The sequence below is a fragment of the Stegodyphus dumicola genome, chromosome X1, assembly GCF_044657685.1.
Source record: "Stegodyphus dumicola isolate Sdum_Otavi_A_Nest chromosome X1, ASM4465768v1".
NCBI classification, from domain to species: Eukaryota; Metazoa; Arthropoda; class Arachnida; order Araneae; family Eresidae; genus Stegodyphus; species Stegodyphus dumicola.
In genome coordinates, this window is record NC_140780.1 from 108,082,890 (window position 1) to 108,099,479 (window position 16,590).

Below are 16,590 nucleotides of genomic sequence, written 5' to 3' on the forward strand. Positions count from 1 at the left end.
CAATATCCGTGAGAAACTCAATGAAATACTAAGGTACCAAACTGCTTGTCCTGACCCTTTCTCCGTCGCTTATAGATTTACTTTCGTTTTTACACCAGGGCATTTTTTATCTTAGTTTTTAAGAGAATGAATACAGAATTACTTAGGAGTTGTCTATTTACATAAAAAATATTTATACGCAAAAAAAATAATTAACTGCATAGAAGATGCGGAATTAAATGCTCAATAGCTGAAATTTTAGTTCTTCCCCAACGAAAGAATGAGCGCGACGATAAACTGGCGCCATTTCTGGCGATCATGATTTCGATCTAATGGATCCGAGGGAACGCGCTTGTTTCGTACTGGTAACCTCGCTTGAGAGAAGACTGGACTCCAAGCTACTCTTTCGATCTTCCGAAGAGAGGTAAATGCATTTATACAAATAATGCTATCCAAATAATATTTTACTTTTGCATAACAATGCATGTAAGCGAAAAATAAGTGCTATTTGGTATATTGGTATCTTATTACTTTGAAATACTTGCATGTTCTGTTAATTCTGAGTCGCGTCTAGGACATCTCATTCTAGCGTTATGTAGGGATATTGACAGATAAAAGCTCACGGACAATAAATAGCATCTCAATTCTCTTGATGAAATCTTGAATTTAATTTTTAAAAGAGATATAAAATAAACTATTCTGATTTAGGACACATTAATCATTCCTGATAACATAATTTTTCGGAATTCATTAAAAAAGAAAACAGATTTAAATTAAATAAGCGATGATGATTTAGGTATATTCTGTTTGTTGGATCAGTTTTGTGTTTCGAGTTAAGACATTATGTGATTAAAACTAGCTGGCTTTCCATGAGCCCGAAGTCTTTTTCGTGTATATTAATTGAAATAAAATGCATACGAATTACTTTATTCGTGATTTTTATGGGAAAATCCTACAAAAGACTGGTTAGAGGAATCCATTTATTAATGAGAAACTTTAAATATTCTTTCCTTGTCTACTCGATCACTTCTGCAATTCTTGTTAAGTGGTAGAATAATTTTCTTGTTAAGTTAGTTTTAATTATTGAATTTAGAGATGCGAGCTGAAGCTTATTTTAATTTTTCTTGACATAGTTACATTTCTATACATATTACGTATAGAAATTTGCATTACTGATATGCATACTTTTCATAAAAAAAGATAGATTCGCTTTCAGTATTATGGCTGGTAGTTATGAGACTTCAGTTAAGTAACAAAACTTGATGAATACATTTTTTAAAAAATCTTCATATTAGTAACTGTTTTTATCATCTCCGAAAAGGAATAAAAATACAATGTTCATGAAATGCCAAATATTTTCGAAACAAACACTATTATTAAATATTTTAAAATTATTCAACATTTCTAAAGTAAAATACAAGCTGAAATTTATAATTTTGTTACGCAATCTGAGAGCAATATTCTTTTAAAACCTCGTCATAGTAGTATACATTTAAAATCCTTACGACGAAAAACACAGAAAATAATCAAATAAAATGACAAGTACAAAACGAATCAAAACATATGATATCGTTTCAGAAAATGGTGTTAAACCTTTCGCTGCTGCGTTTTAGCAATTATATTTTGTTTTTATTTCGCTATATAGTTATTTCCTGGATAATTCTTTGGGTTTGTCATGGATAAGTTTCTAAAAGTGGATGAAACTGAGAAACGGAGAAAAGAATATGTATGTTGTCGTAATTTCAGCATTTCGTATTGAAAAGAACAATTAAAAAAGGCATTTATGTTTGGAAACTTCCAGCTGTTCATATTCAATATCTTCTATTATTTTAACACTATTTGGCTAAAAGGCAGGCATATGAGTTCAAGGGTGTGTACGAATACTAATTGCTCCTGTGACTCATCAAGAGTATTTCTCCCCCTTCGCCTATGTGCGTCATATGCGCGATGGAGTTTCATTTTTTTATTTTCATCCCATGTGAAATCTGATCGTTACTCGGGAGCCCATTAAATGGATAAGGAGAGAAGTCAAGAAGGGCAAGCCTGAGTTTTATTCCGCGTTCCTGTTTAAGATTAAATTACTCGTTTATTTTCGTCTGAATCCATCCACACGAGGAATACAAACTTAAAAGTTAAAATTCTGAATATGTTACTTAGCGTCAAAATCAGAGCGCGGTTGTCAATTCTAGTGTGTATTTCCTTCTCTGATATTAAGCATAACTTAACTACGACACAATGTAGTTACAAAGGATATAATAAAAAAAAAAAAAAAAAAAAAAAAAAAAAACAGCTTTCGAAGAAAGTAACTGAGAATCAAAAAGGCTGAAAATGATCTGTTTTGGCTTAAAGACGTTACACGCGTTCTCATCTTGATATTATACTCGAAGAATTTTATGCGAGTTCATATTTGTAATAAAATGTCGTGGTCATGGTTTTTAAAACTCGATGCTTTTCGACGACTGAAAGATCCTCGGTTGCGCATGATTTCACATGATCCTGACAGTGCCCGTTTTCTTCCACTGAATAAACAATATGTATATAACAACATGCACTTACGCATGTTAAGTGCTTAGGACCTAAAACAAGAATGCTGCTTCTCATGTGCTGATTAAAATATTTTACAAGCAATTTATAAGTTAATGTTTAGGCTCTCGATTATCAATTAACATTAACATCTTATGCTTTGGAGCTCACAAGAGTGAGAATCCTAGTATTTTGAAGTCTTCTTGAAAAACTAATCATAGATTTTTAATACTGGAAGCAAATAATTCAACTTAGCATGGTCTACCTAGAAGTTAGGAAAACTACGTTAATTTAGTTAGATTTGTATTTTCATATGTTAATTTTTTTCCCCTACCTTCTGGAAGTTTTTGACCTGAGAAGTTAAGGAAATTACTATTCTAGCAAATAGCGTTTTTAGTTAATTTTATAAGGAAATTGATGTTTCTAACTAAATTTGATGTTTATGAAATTCGCAGAGCATTTCGCTCTTTCCAGTTTCATGTTGATATTTTTTAAATGACTTTTTAAAGGCATCTTTTTTATTTTCATTTTATGCACTTCTTGAAATTTTAACGAACAACTATTCGATTTGGGAGAAATCTTAATTTCATTCTTTGCAATACTTTTATACTGAAGAAATAAACATTACGCTAGAAAGATATTTTAATTAATTTTAGTTATTCTTAGAATCAGTTTTTATTAAATTTACTTTCACTTCTCCTATCCATGAGTTTTATTCAATACATGAGCCTGAAATGAATTCAAGTCTTATAAAAATGAGTGTTATAATATCAAATCATTATTTTTTCCTATCTTGAATTTATAGCGAAACTAAAAAATGTCTTTTGTTTTAAACCATGAAGGAACGATTTGATTAAAACAAATTTTCACAGAGAACTGTATTATAATGCGATATAAAAAAACAAAACGTTATTCAGTCTAGATTTTTGAATTCTAAGCGCATTTATGTCTTGTCGAACTTAGCTGATTTTGTTCACCTTTAAGAAAAATAAATAAAAAATAAATGGTATTTTTAAGTATTTGTAAAAAAAAAAAAAAAAATCCCACCCCCTTAAAAACGAACCTTTACCTTTTTCCCCCATGCTGTATGGTTTGTGAAAAAATGAAATAATGACAAGACGGCAAGACATATAGGAATTACGTAATCGCCGATGGCGGGATTCGGTCACTACGATGCGTTGCTATGGGCAACTCCACCTAGCAAAGCACGACGGCATCGCTGATTACCTAATTCTATGTTTCTTTATGCGGGTGCGACTTACTGGATTATTGATCCAAAGTGCTATGCTTAATTCTCATACGTAGTGAAAAACCTATTGTTCGTTTTCTTTTGGCCGAAATTTAACAATGTATTGCACGGAAATGCGTACAAAGGGAAATAAGGAATCGAGTTTGCAAAATTTGTTTTCTTTAAGTGAACTAGTATAAAAGTAGCCACTAGAACGTAAAGCTTACTTTGAAATAAACTAATAAATTTTATATCACTGGACTGGGGCCTTAGTAAGCATAAAATTTTAGACTAAATTGTAATACATTGTACTTAATTTTTCTATCATTGATGTAGACAAAAAGATCAGGAGTCTATTTTGAATTTCCACAAAGAAAATGCTGCCTTTAACAGCAAATTAAAAAAAATGACAGTAAGCATTATATATTTTAAAGTTGTTTGCATTACTTGTGTATTAACTTTGTTGAATATTGGGTAGCATATAATACGAGTATAATCAAATGCACATGAAAAAATAAAGGTTTAAAATTCACCAGTTTTGAAGATTGGCATGGAAATCTTCCTAAAATTTTAAAATTAGTCTGTAGAGCTATTAGATTACTTTTAAGATTAATTAGATTGTTTTGAAGATTGGCATGGAAATCTTCCTAAAATTTTAAAATTAGTTTGTAGAGCTATTAGATTACTTTGAAGCCGGAGACATGAAAAATACGCAATGCCCTCGCCAAGACTCGTTGAATATGCTTCCAATTACACCAGAAAGGCATGGGAAGAGGAGGGAGAAAATACCTTATAAGTTAAGATAGTTTGAATTAAACGTCCAATTTTCTTTAAACTTTTATCAGATACAAATTTCGAGTCATCTTTCTCGAAGTTTAATCAAATAAAATTTTGAAAAAAACTAGACCTTGAACAAGAAAATTTCTGTTTATTTAAAAATCTCAGAAAATGGAACTTACAAGAACCAGACCTCTCGCTTTTCTGCTCGGAAGTATTTTAATTTAACAATATATTTACTTGATTTCACATTTGTCAGTACACATTCTGTTTAGGTTTTTTCGAGAAAAAAGGCCTTTGTACTATTTTGTATTAGCTGACTGTGTTTTTTTAATTGAAACAAACTGAAACTGAAAAATCGCTATTTCGTGGCTGTGGTATTCAAATAAGCTCTTAAACTGCAATTAACATCATCTTGAACAATAAGAAATATCCACAGACAACTCTGTTTACCTTTGCTTCTTTCATTTAGATTCAGCAATTTTTATGTAATTTGTTCTGTTCGTGGTATCAACAGACTGATAAAAATCTGCAAGTAGGCAGCTTTTGTTTTCGAAGGTTTGGTTTGGTTTATGTGATTAAGGCAAAGCCTCGAGGGCTATCTGTCTAAAAGGCGGGATGACTTTGTGGAGAACTTTCTAAGGGAAACTGGCTCGTGTACACGTTATACATGGGGAAAACCACTAAAACTCCTATGCAGCCAGCCCATTCACAGGATTTCAACCTCGGACCCTAACTATCAGTGTTCAGTTACTTTACTGCTCGGCCGCTGGTGAGTATTGTTTTCGAAGGAATTTTTTCAGTTTATCAGTGTATTAAAAATTTTCTTATTTTTATTATTGCATCTTTACATAGCTTTGCCGGTACGTTCATTAGTTGATTTAAATGAAGATTTATTCTAAATTCTTCCATGTGTTGAAAGCTCTAAACTTCTTCTGATATACACTAGACTTTTAGTCTTTTAAAGTGGATACTAGTAGCAAACGAAGTTACTAAATTTCCCCTTTAGTCTAAGCACTTAATATATTACTGTCAAGGAACTGAAAATAACAAAGTAAAATAACCTTTCGGCTAGTTTTTTGCATTATGTAGTTTGAAAGTACCTTCTGGTCCTATTTTTATATTTAACGAAAATGCCTGTTAAAGAAAAAAAAAAAAAAAAAGGTTTGTCACTTTAGTCTAATGTTTCAAATGGAACTTTGAAAAAGTTCAGAAATAAGGATTAGCAAGTCTTAAACTAAATCTGCACAGTAAACACAAAAGTTCAATCGGCCTTTATTTTGGCAATCATTGGTCTCAGACATATACTTCCAAATATAAAAATGTTTTAAATGAAGCAAATATTCATGTTTGGGTATTTTTTAATTTTTTAAAAGATAATTATATAAAAATTACGAAGTCTAAGTTTTTATACTTTCTCCCGGTCCTTATACTTATGTTTAGGAAAACTTTGTATTTATTATGAAAGACTAAACTCGAAACGTTTGTTTCCAGTGCGACAAAACTCGACCGAGATATTTAATTTCTAAACTTGGGATATTTGACGTAATTTTCAACATGCCTTGAGAGATCGGTTAATAAATTAGAAGAATTCCAGTTGATTTTTCACTGAAATGCCATTCAGTGATATTCTTTTACGATTTACAAGTGTATAACAATCTTTATTTTAAAATTTTATTACAGTTGCTATGCCGAAAGAATTTTCACACAAGTAACTTATCAGTTTTCAAACTCTATAACTACGTCATCAGTATTTCCATAGAATTTTATTACTTTGGAATCAAAAATCTAATAATCATATAAAAATTTATTAACCTAGAAATTATACAAATTTTTAATTTATATAAATAATATTACAAGTTGGCTTTAGGCCAATACTAAAGTTTACCAGTATTTCCTAGAACATATTATATATTATAATCCTAGAACATATTATGTGTTATAATCCTAGAACATATTATAGTATTTCATAGAGTTTTATAGAGAACATATTATAGTATTTCACTATAAAATTCTATGAATAAAATATCTTTTTTGATAAAATTTAAACTGATGAAGGCTTTTCGTAACAATCCGCATAGAAATGCTCGTCACTTAATCTATTAACATCAGAAACCTTCTTTTAAGCACTAAAAATACATTTTATTTTTTATATACAAATGGAAACATTCGCTCTTGAGTTTGTGTACGTACCCTAGATATGATGTCCAGATTAAAAATAAAATATCTTGATCAATTTTTATAGTGCGACTGCATACGTTTTACATTTTATATTGTAAGTTTCCTTAATATATAAGTATAGGACCGAAAAACCGTATAAAAATTTAAATTTCGTAATCTTTAGAAAATTGATTTTTTTAATTTAAAAATGCCGAAACTTGAATATTTGTCTCATTTAAAACGTTTTTGTAATTAGAAATATATGTATACGACGAACGGTTGAGGAAGTAAGATAAGAACTTTTATTTACATGGTGTATAGACAATGTAAACCTTAGAGGAGAAAATTCTCCTCTAGCGTACTAAGAAATTAAAATAAATTGCACTAAACTTATTGGTAAATAACGAATATGCTTCCTTTGTATCTGTAACTCGACGACATACAGTTTATCCAATATATCGCTTTGTGGAAGGGAAGAATAGGGAAAGAGCTGTCTTCTTTGCCCGTGTAACTGTCGATTAAATTCGTTAATGTGGCACTGACAGAGAGAAAGATGACGCGGTATCGGGCAGTTCATTTCGTTTTGAATTTCTGATACTAAAATCGATGCTTCAGTGCAGAACTACAGATTAAACTCTCTTAATAAGGATTATACTACATAAATGTGCCAGATTTTTTTTTTTAATTTTAAATTTGTGATCGCATATGCGCTGATATGACACCCCTGGATTTCTCCTTTAGGCAAACAACGTAAACTAAATGGTATTGGTAAATAAAATACCTACATTATCTTTTCATGATTTTGATTCTTAAAAATTTTCTTTTCTGTAATCTATTTTGTAGCCAGAAAACAGTGTAAAATAGTTTACCACATAAAATATATACTAATCTACTATTTATTTTATCTATGAGGCTTCTAATCAGCTGCAAGCTATTAACCGTCAAAATTTCGGAGAGTAAAAATTTATATACCGATTTGCTGTGCAGATTATAGTGCCTCGAACTTCTTCAAAGATAACTTTGGTAAATTCATTGAAATATGTAAAAAAGCTTAAAAATTATAGAACAGTAGTTTATTGGACTCTAAGACTATGCTGCCTAAATGCAATTTTTACTGTTTTCAAATGCTTTATTTATTTTGATACCGACCGATTATCAAAGTCAGTGGTCTCAAGCTAGCAGCCCCCAAAATAATATTATGCGGCCCTCTTTATGCATTTGCTGCCAATATGGTATCGGAAATATTTCAGGATTTCAGCTATTTGAAGTCCTATATTATTTTCAGCTAATTAATTTGCAGTGACATATAAATCTTATCCAAGATACAGATTTTATTAACTTTTTTTATCCACACTTGTCAAAAAAACAAATAGGCTCAGTTACGAGTTTTTGTACTGAGTTTAAATGCTTTGTTTGAGAATATATTTATAAGTGAACAGCTTTCTTTCACTGTTGAAAGTTAACAACAAAAGTATCCGATTAATCGATGAGCATCTACAATCTGTGATGAAGATAATTTCTAGTAATTTCGTTTACAAAACTGCAAACTTTATCAGAATCCAAAGACCTTCAAGAGTTAGGAAGTACAAGCGTCAAGCGTCATGCATTGCATTATAAGTTAGTTAATGATTAATTAAACATGTTAGAATTATTTGAAAGAAATGTCAGTCTAAGAATTTAATATTTATCTATCAATATATTTGAATTACAAAGTGTAACGAACAAATGCCTTACAGGTACCAACTTTAGATTTCAGATAGAAAATAAATATAAATTTGAATTTTTCCTTCGTGACATTATTTTAATGTTTATGCGTGTTTTGATAAATATTTGATAAGTAAAATTTAAAATATGTATTAAATATTTTTTTTTTATTTTGTTAGTAAAATTTTTCTTTTCCCTAAAAAATAAATAATAATAATAATAAACTCCGGCCGTCAGGAGTTTTCACATCGTGCATTTGGCCCTCATGAAGTTTGAGTTAAACACCACTGATTTTAGCAACTTCATCTTTCTGCAAAGCTCAGTCAACTTCCACATCATTCTCATGGATATCCTGATGAACCCATAATAGTAAATTAAGTCCATTTAGTTGCTTTCAAAATATTTTCCTCGACCATTGATTTAGAGTGATGTCACTTCTTTTAACATTTTCGTTTGGTCTGAAATTTGTTACCTTCTCCACTTTTCGAGAAAGTTCATTAATCCATCGGCCCCTCCTTAAATAACATCCTTGTGTGGGACACTAATAGAGTGTACATTAATTTTATCTCGGGAACAAAGGGAAATTCGCGGTGTGGTCGCGGGCTAGATAGTGAAAATTCACAAATTCGCGAAACTTTTGTGGACTGGGTTTTACACTAATAGTTTTATGGTTGAGAATTTACATTAACATGACCGGAAGGGGTGTCAGAATTAAAGCAATCTTTCAGCTTACCTACTAGAATTGACTGGTATGTGCTAACACTAAATCTAAATTCATTTTTAAATAGAAATTTTTGCTTATGAACCAGCGAAATTCTGAATATGTATTCGAAACACAGATATTTTAGAATTAAGATTACAATTTAATTGGGTGAAGTTTTTATACATTATACTGTAGATATGCATATTTTTTCTAATAATGAAGGAGTTGTTAAAAAAAGGGTCTTTCAGCGTCGAAACTGTTTGGCGACGTTGACAACGCATTGAGACTTTACGTAACTTCTGGAAACAAATTTTTTCTCTTTCTCCGGAATTCCAATAAAACTTAGAGTACTTCAGTCTTTTACAGTCTGTTACTTTACAAAAGGTATTCAAGGTCTTTTCAGCCTGGCTAATTTTCGATAGTAACGCATGTCGTCATCAGCACTTGGTTTCTCCCCCTCATTTGAGACAGCTTTCATTCGTGAGCTTTCCACAAGTGAAAAACGCGATGAATAGGGAAGAAAACAATTAAGGAACTCCACCATCTGCAGCAGCTGCCGTTACTATGGTTACGAGGCAAGCTAAGCATGACAGAATGACCCGGAAGAGCCTAATCTAGAGCACCAAACTTATATTAGACTTTCGAATAGATTATTTTGTAGTGTATTTTCGAAGGAAATTCTAAGCCGCATAATATTATTTAAATTTAAAAATAGCTTAATAGAAATTAAAAAATATTAAGAAAAAATCTGAAATTTGCAGATTTATTTGACATTTAAGGAATCTTAGAAAATCTCATAATTATGTTAAAACAATGGGTGAAATTTACGTTGCAATAAAGTTGCCAACCTGTTTATATATTACTACAGATTTTCCGGAGTCCGGGAGAAAACTATAATAGACCGGGGAGTTTTCAGTTTTTAGTTCAAAGATGATTTCGGAGTATTGAAATATCGTGCAAGCTTCGTTGTTTGGATGAGCTGTGTTGTGTTTAACGTTATTAGTAGTTTGAAGTGATGATTGTGTTCTGCTATACTGAGAAGAGCTGTACGATTACTTTTGTGGAAAGTTCTAGAACTGTAAAGGGTTTATTTTGGGAAAATAAATTTTATCAAGCTATCATCGGCTCTGTGGGCATTTAATCCACCAAGAAACCATACGCAACATCTTTCTGGGACGGTTTTGTTTAGAACCAAATATAACAGTTACTTAATCATTTTTTTCGAGTTTTACAAAATATATTTTGGTTGATCTTTACAATATGGTAACTGGTAGTTTGGCGACATTTTGGAGGCGATAAAGGTTACTACCTGGGACTTTGGTAATAATGTGAGCAGTACTCAGTTCCGATTACGCATTATTTTGTGTGAGGGAAATGAGAGATCATGGGATATGTCATGTGATATTAATGGACCAATTACGGTTCTTTAATCGGAAAAGGGGGGAAATCGGGAAAAAATCTGGAAATTTTCTATTTGGCTTTATTCTGTGTTGTGTGAAACAGTGTTCGTGAATTTTTGGATCCCATGGCCGTAACTAAAGTGAATTCGAAATGGGTATTTATGTATGTATTAATTTAATGTATGTGCTCATTTATATTTTAAGTAGTGTTTTTGAATTTAATTATATTTTAATTAAATGATAGTTATTTTGTGAATTTTATGTTTGTAGGAATTTGGTATACGTTTTAGTTGAAGTAAACGTGCATGGAAATAATTTAAATATCTGACACTAAGTATTTGTAATGGTTGCGGTATGAATTCGTTGGTGACGTGTATAATGTAATAGATGATTTAGAGGTAAAAGTTTTTGGATATTTTATTTATTTTATATGTGAAAATGTTCATATTTGGAAAGGGTAAATACTTTTTCCCGATCAGGTAATTTCATATATGTTCTTTTTACCGGGTTTAAAGATTGAGAAAATTGTCATGTATTTTCGTGAAATTTTTCTAATTTATGACAAAAGAGCAGTGTACATGGATATAGTAAAGAGTGTGCGCAATGCCATTTTTGTGCAATTCTGGGATGTTTTTTTAAGTAAAAATAAGTCGGCGTGTACATGGTTTAGTGATATTTTAATTAAATGATAGTTATTTTGTGAATTTTATGTTTGTAGGAATTTGGTATACGTTTAAGTTGAAGTAAACGTGCATGGAAATAATTTAAATATTTGATACTAAGTATTTGTAATGCTTGCGGTATGAATTCGTTGGTGACGTGTGTAATGTAATAGATGATTTAGAGGTAAACGTTTTTGGATAGTTTATTTATTTTATATGTGGAAATGTTCATATTTGGAAAGGGTAAATACTTTTTCGCGATCAGGTAATTTCATATATGTTCTTTTTACCGGGTTTAAAGATTGAGAAAATTGTCATGTATTTTCGTGAAATTTTTCTAATTTATGAGAAAAAAGCAGTGTACATGGATATAGTGAAGAGTGTGCGCAATGCCATTTTTGTGCAATTCTGGGATGTTTTTTTAAGTAAAAATAAGTCGGCGTGTACATGGTTTATGTGTATGTTATTTTGAAAAACGCGTAAGGAGTATGGTATTGTGCACTTTTTCCCAATTTTGCAGTGAATATTTGTCATGATTAAGCAGTTCTGTTAGATAAAATTTCTAGCATAAGTGTAATTCGGCTAGTAGATTGTTGGAAGAAGTGCTCAGTAGATAAAAAGAAAAGAAACATGTCTTTACTTCGTGAAGACAAAATGGCGGCGGGAAAAAAAAATAGAGGGTTGCTGTAGGAGAGTTGGTCGCCAAATTTTCGCCAAAAAACGCCAAGTTACCATAATGTAAAGATCAACCTATATTTTTTGTTTGAGAAAGGTATTTTGAGGAAGCTTCAAATAAGGGAATCTATAGAAATTGTAAATAAGAGAAGCTAAATTTAACAATGTATATTTGCGAATTGTTGTTTGCTAATTTAGCATTTATTTATTGGAGAAGTCAAACAAAAATAATCAGCGTTATATTTGTAAATTTTGTAGGACTTGTTTTGATGGTTTAATTTCAGAACCACCTTCCTCAGCTGCCAAAGTGCAATTGAACCAGATAAGCTAAGGTGATAAGATAAGATAAGACACGAATGGTTGGACAGCATGGAGGTAAGAAAGGAAGGAAAACCGGCATTAGAAGTGAAGCATCGCTCCAAAGCTTCGGTCACCAGATGGGGTGTTTTTTGTTTACATTCAGAAGCTCGCTTGACAGCGCTCTAGTAGTATTTCGACACACGACAGTTCCATATAAATCGAAAAACGAAATCAATTAATACAAATCGAAAATTTATGCATGTGCTTGCAAAAGGCATGTATCTGCATTTAACAAAATTCGTAAATATTTATTAAATTATTTATAATTGTATTTGAAATGAAGGATTTATTCATTCATAAACAATTGTGAAAATTACTGTGAAAAAATCTAATTATTAAGCGTATCTAAATTTATAATGATTATAAATATTATCTAAATATATAATAACCTTAACATTGAATTGTAAACATAAATTGACATCCTGTTGACAAATACGTTATAAAACTAGTTAAGCAAGAATTGTTCGTACTGGAAAGCAAACTGTTAAAAGGTATTGTAAAGCAATTTCTATGATATGCGTACTTAAGAAAGTAATAAAGAAGAGTTTTGGAATATGTATTGTTGAAATTAAGGGTAAAAAAATCTGATAAGTATAATTAAAAGAATTATTCCCCTTACATTTTATAATAATTATATGTATTGTTGAAATTAAGGGTAAAAAAATCTGATAAGTATAATTAAAAGAATTATTCCCCTTACATTTTATAATAACTCAGTGACAAGTTTAAATTAATATTTAAAAAATAAGCCTTATTTTATTCTCTTTCAGAAATATTCAGAGAAAGTTAAGTACTATTTAAAGTATTTCGCTATTAAAATAAAAGGTGCTCTAATTTAAAATGGACCGAATAGAGCATTAATTATAAATTGATTTATATTTTTTTATTTAAAAGATGCCTCGCAAGCTAAAAATTCATGTCATATTTGAGAAAGTATTTCAGGAAGAAACTCTACAAATAGAAAAGAAATAATGCATAATTTTAATATTAATAATATAATAAACTTTGATCTTAATTTTGTAATCCTTAACAGAATAAAATCGAATTACCTTAAAATTTCTTTCTAATGTAATTAACGAAAACTTGTGAAAATATTTCATTCAAATTAAATCATTCTGAGCCAACTGTTCTGTAAAAAGTATAGTCTTTAATTCCGTTCAGAATGAAATGTTGTTTAAAAATGCATTCTTTTCATATACTTAGGACTCTGAAGTATTGTAGAAAAAGAAAATATATACATTTATATGCATATTTACGCCGTAATTACAAAATATTTACATCCGATCGTGTCAAAACCCATTGAACTTAATGGTAAATTACCTAATGTTTTTGTCACCAATGAAGGGATCGAAAGTGCTTCAAAGCAGGGTTAGGAAACCGGTTTAGAGCCACTCCATCTAACTTCCTACCTCCATGTTGGACAGGAATTAAGCTACTGGCGCCATCTATTGATGAAACTTGAAAACTAAAACATAATTTCCTGAAAAGCTGAAGGTATAGATGGATTGGAATTAGGGTCGTTTGTTTCATTTGTACATTGCCAGCTGAAGAATTAAATAATAATTTTCTCTAAATAAACCATCCAAAGCTAGTCCTTCAAAATTTACAAATCTAAAGCTGATTCTCGTTTTTGACTTTTTCAATAATCACTATTCGGCATGTTATTTTAACATAAATTAGCATTTATTTCTTTTGACTTGGCTTATTAAGCATTACGTAAAGTACCGATTAAAAAATGACGTCTGATATTTTCTGAACATCGAACTCTCAAGGGTTTTTTATAGAAATTTTTTCCTTTAGTTATGATACTTGTAATTAAGAATTTGATAACATTTCAGAAAGTTATCAAGTGCCTCTTTAAGTCTGGCATATTCTTCCTGAAATTATATTTACTTCGAAGTTATAAGGAGCTTCTACGCTACGATATTTTTCTTTTTGCTTTATCACATGAAATCTACTTTTCAACACTTGTTATGATTCTGTTAACAGGTCTTTTTTTTTTCAAGCGTGCATAGCGCAGCACAAGCAGTGCAGTGATTTCTTATGGTTTCTTTGTAAATAGGAGTGGAATAGATGTATTGAGTCCCAGCTCTTATTGTTAATTTAATAAGATTTAGCCTTTCATCAATCACAGTACCTTCTTTTCGTTGATTTTTTTAGAACTTCAAATGGACGTTCACGTAAACAGGGCATTTTTTTATATCTGAAACTCCGTTTTGTCCATTTCGAAACATGAAATCTATTCTTATATTAAATTTCGGTTAAATTATTTGTAATGTATGAATTTTGAAAGATTTTCTGCTATTATAGGAATAATAGTATTAACATCTACGGTAATTAAAAACTATTTTGAGCCATCAAAATCTCAATATATGAAGAATTAGTAATCACTGCCTAGTTATATTAATATCTTCCTCTTTCCTTCGGTAAGTGTAAAATGTTGAAGTGTTGTAGTTTCTTTTTCAGTGCCGAGGTTTACTGAAACAGCTGTGAATTTTAGGTAGTGAAATTACATGTACACTTTAAAATGGTTTTATATATTTATATACTGCAGAGAGAACTAGGTCTTCACTATAACAAAAAAATTATGTATGAATAACATAGAATTTAGTACTTTTATTTGAAGCGAAATACTACCTTAAATTTATCACATTTCTCAAGTCTCGTTGGTTTCTAAATAGATTTTGCTTTTTAAGACAGTCTTTTTCTGATGTGCTGAAAGTAGAAATAATTAAAACCGTATATTAAATGATTTATATTTTTAGAAAAGTTGATGAAATTTCTCTGACAGCCTGATATACATATACGCATATCAGGGAGCAATGCATTTGTTTTTAATCTCTTTTTTAAAATTTTGAAAATTTTCTACTAGTTCATAGCTCATAATCAATTATTTGCACCTGTTTTGCAGATCTCTTTTAAGTTTCCTCCGTAGTTTCTTCATAAATTAAATAAGCCAGAACTATAAAAGCATTTTAAAATTTTCAGATATTTTACTTGTACTCGTATGTCGCATTGACATGACGTCACGTGTCACAAATGACATTAAAACGATTCAAAAAGGAAATGTTTTCGTGTTCTATGATATGTGTGCACTTAAACTTGTTATTAAGATGTTGTGCGCAGATGAAGACTATCACAAATTACAAAATTTACTTTTGTTTAGCTTAAAGTAAAGCTGCTCATCTTGAGCATGAAAACAAAGTTCGTTAATTTAAAAAACAGTAAAACGAAACATTAAAGTAAATGTTTCAAACACTAACAACCTCGCTCTTAGTCCTGTTGGAAGAACAGATAAATAACCTTTAAATTCAATTTGTAAGATCTATCTCTACTTGTTCACATACACTAACTTAGATCCTACAATAAACCTGGCGAATTTTCGCACAGGCGTGAATTAAATACCAGCACAGAAGAAGGGTGCAAAATAACCCTTTATTAACTCAAACTAAATTAACAGTAACACCGACTTTGGGCGTTACAAAACACCGGTCACTTGCGGCGATAACTAAACGTAGACTAGAATACAAATCAAAATCTAAAAAATAAACGAGTGCAAGAACGCACATCAAAATTACTCCTAAGAGATGAACTCACAGAAATCTAACCGGCGTGATACTGAACAGAATAGCCAAGAAGCTTACTAGCGTGACCGCGAAATAACAACGAAACGTGCGCTAGAACACTTTTTTTTTTTACGTTTCTTTTAAATATATTTATGCGTTATTTATTCTTTTATGAAATGCTGTACATAAAAATCCGACAAGCTTCATGCTGCACATAAAATCCGGCAAATTTTCAAGGGACAAAAATTTAGACATGATTCCCTTAACTGTTTTTTTATTTGAACGTAAACAATAAGTTTCAACATTTTAATTCTCTGTTTTTTATTGTTATTGACATTGCTTAGTCTTCTATAAACTTAATCAAAAGTTCAGAGATTTTAGAAGGAGAACTGAGTTCGGAGAGCAAAATTTTAAATTTTAATTAAAGCAAATGTCAAGATGCATGAGCACCTTAGCTCAGCTGGCTAATAAAACAATCAAGTTATTATCTTTGTAGAAAGTGAAAATTTTCTTTCCTTTCTTCAGCTACTTTATTGTAGCTTTATTACTTCTTACCATTTCCCTTGAGTGCTGGATGTTATTTTATAAGGTATTTCTCCCACCTTGCCTTGGTGGTGTAATGGTCCGCACGTCGGCGCGTAATCAAGTGATGGTTCTACATCACCAGGATTTGGCGATTCCCCTAATCCCCAGTCACCCTTTAAAGGGGGAGTATATAAGTTATTTATCCTGCTTTCTTAGCATGCCTTCGTGGTATAATGGTCAGCACGCTCGACGCGTAATCGAGAGGTCCGAGGTTCGAGTCCCAACGAGGGCATTGCTCATTTTTCATGTCTCCTGCTTCGAAATAACG

The 16,590-nt window shown here is 30.9% G+C and overlaps 1 protein-coding gene across 2 annotated transcripts in view; it reads left to right on the forward strand.

Moving 5' to 3' along the window:
• The first annotated feature begins 289 nt into the window (after window positions 1-289).
• Window positions 290-16,590, forward strand: part of LOC118185901 (caveolin-1-like) — an 87,218-nt gene continuing 70,917 nt past the window's right edge. For both annotated transcript variants that reach the window (XM_035355848.2, XM_035355847.2), the window contains exon 1: window positions 290-403. The gene's annotated coding sequence lies outside the window, so the exon portion shown is untranslated. The remainder of the gene's footprint in view (window positions 404-16,590) is intronic.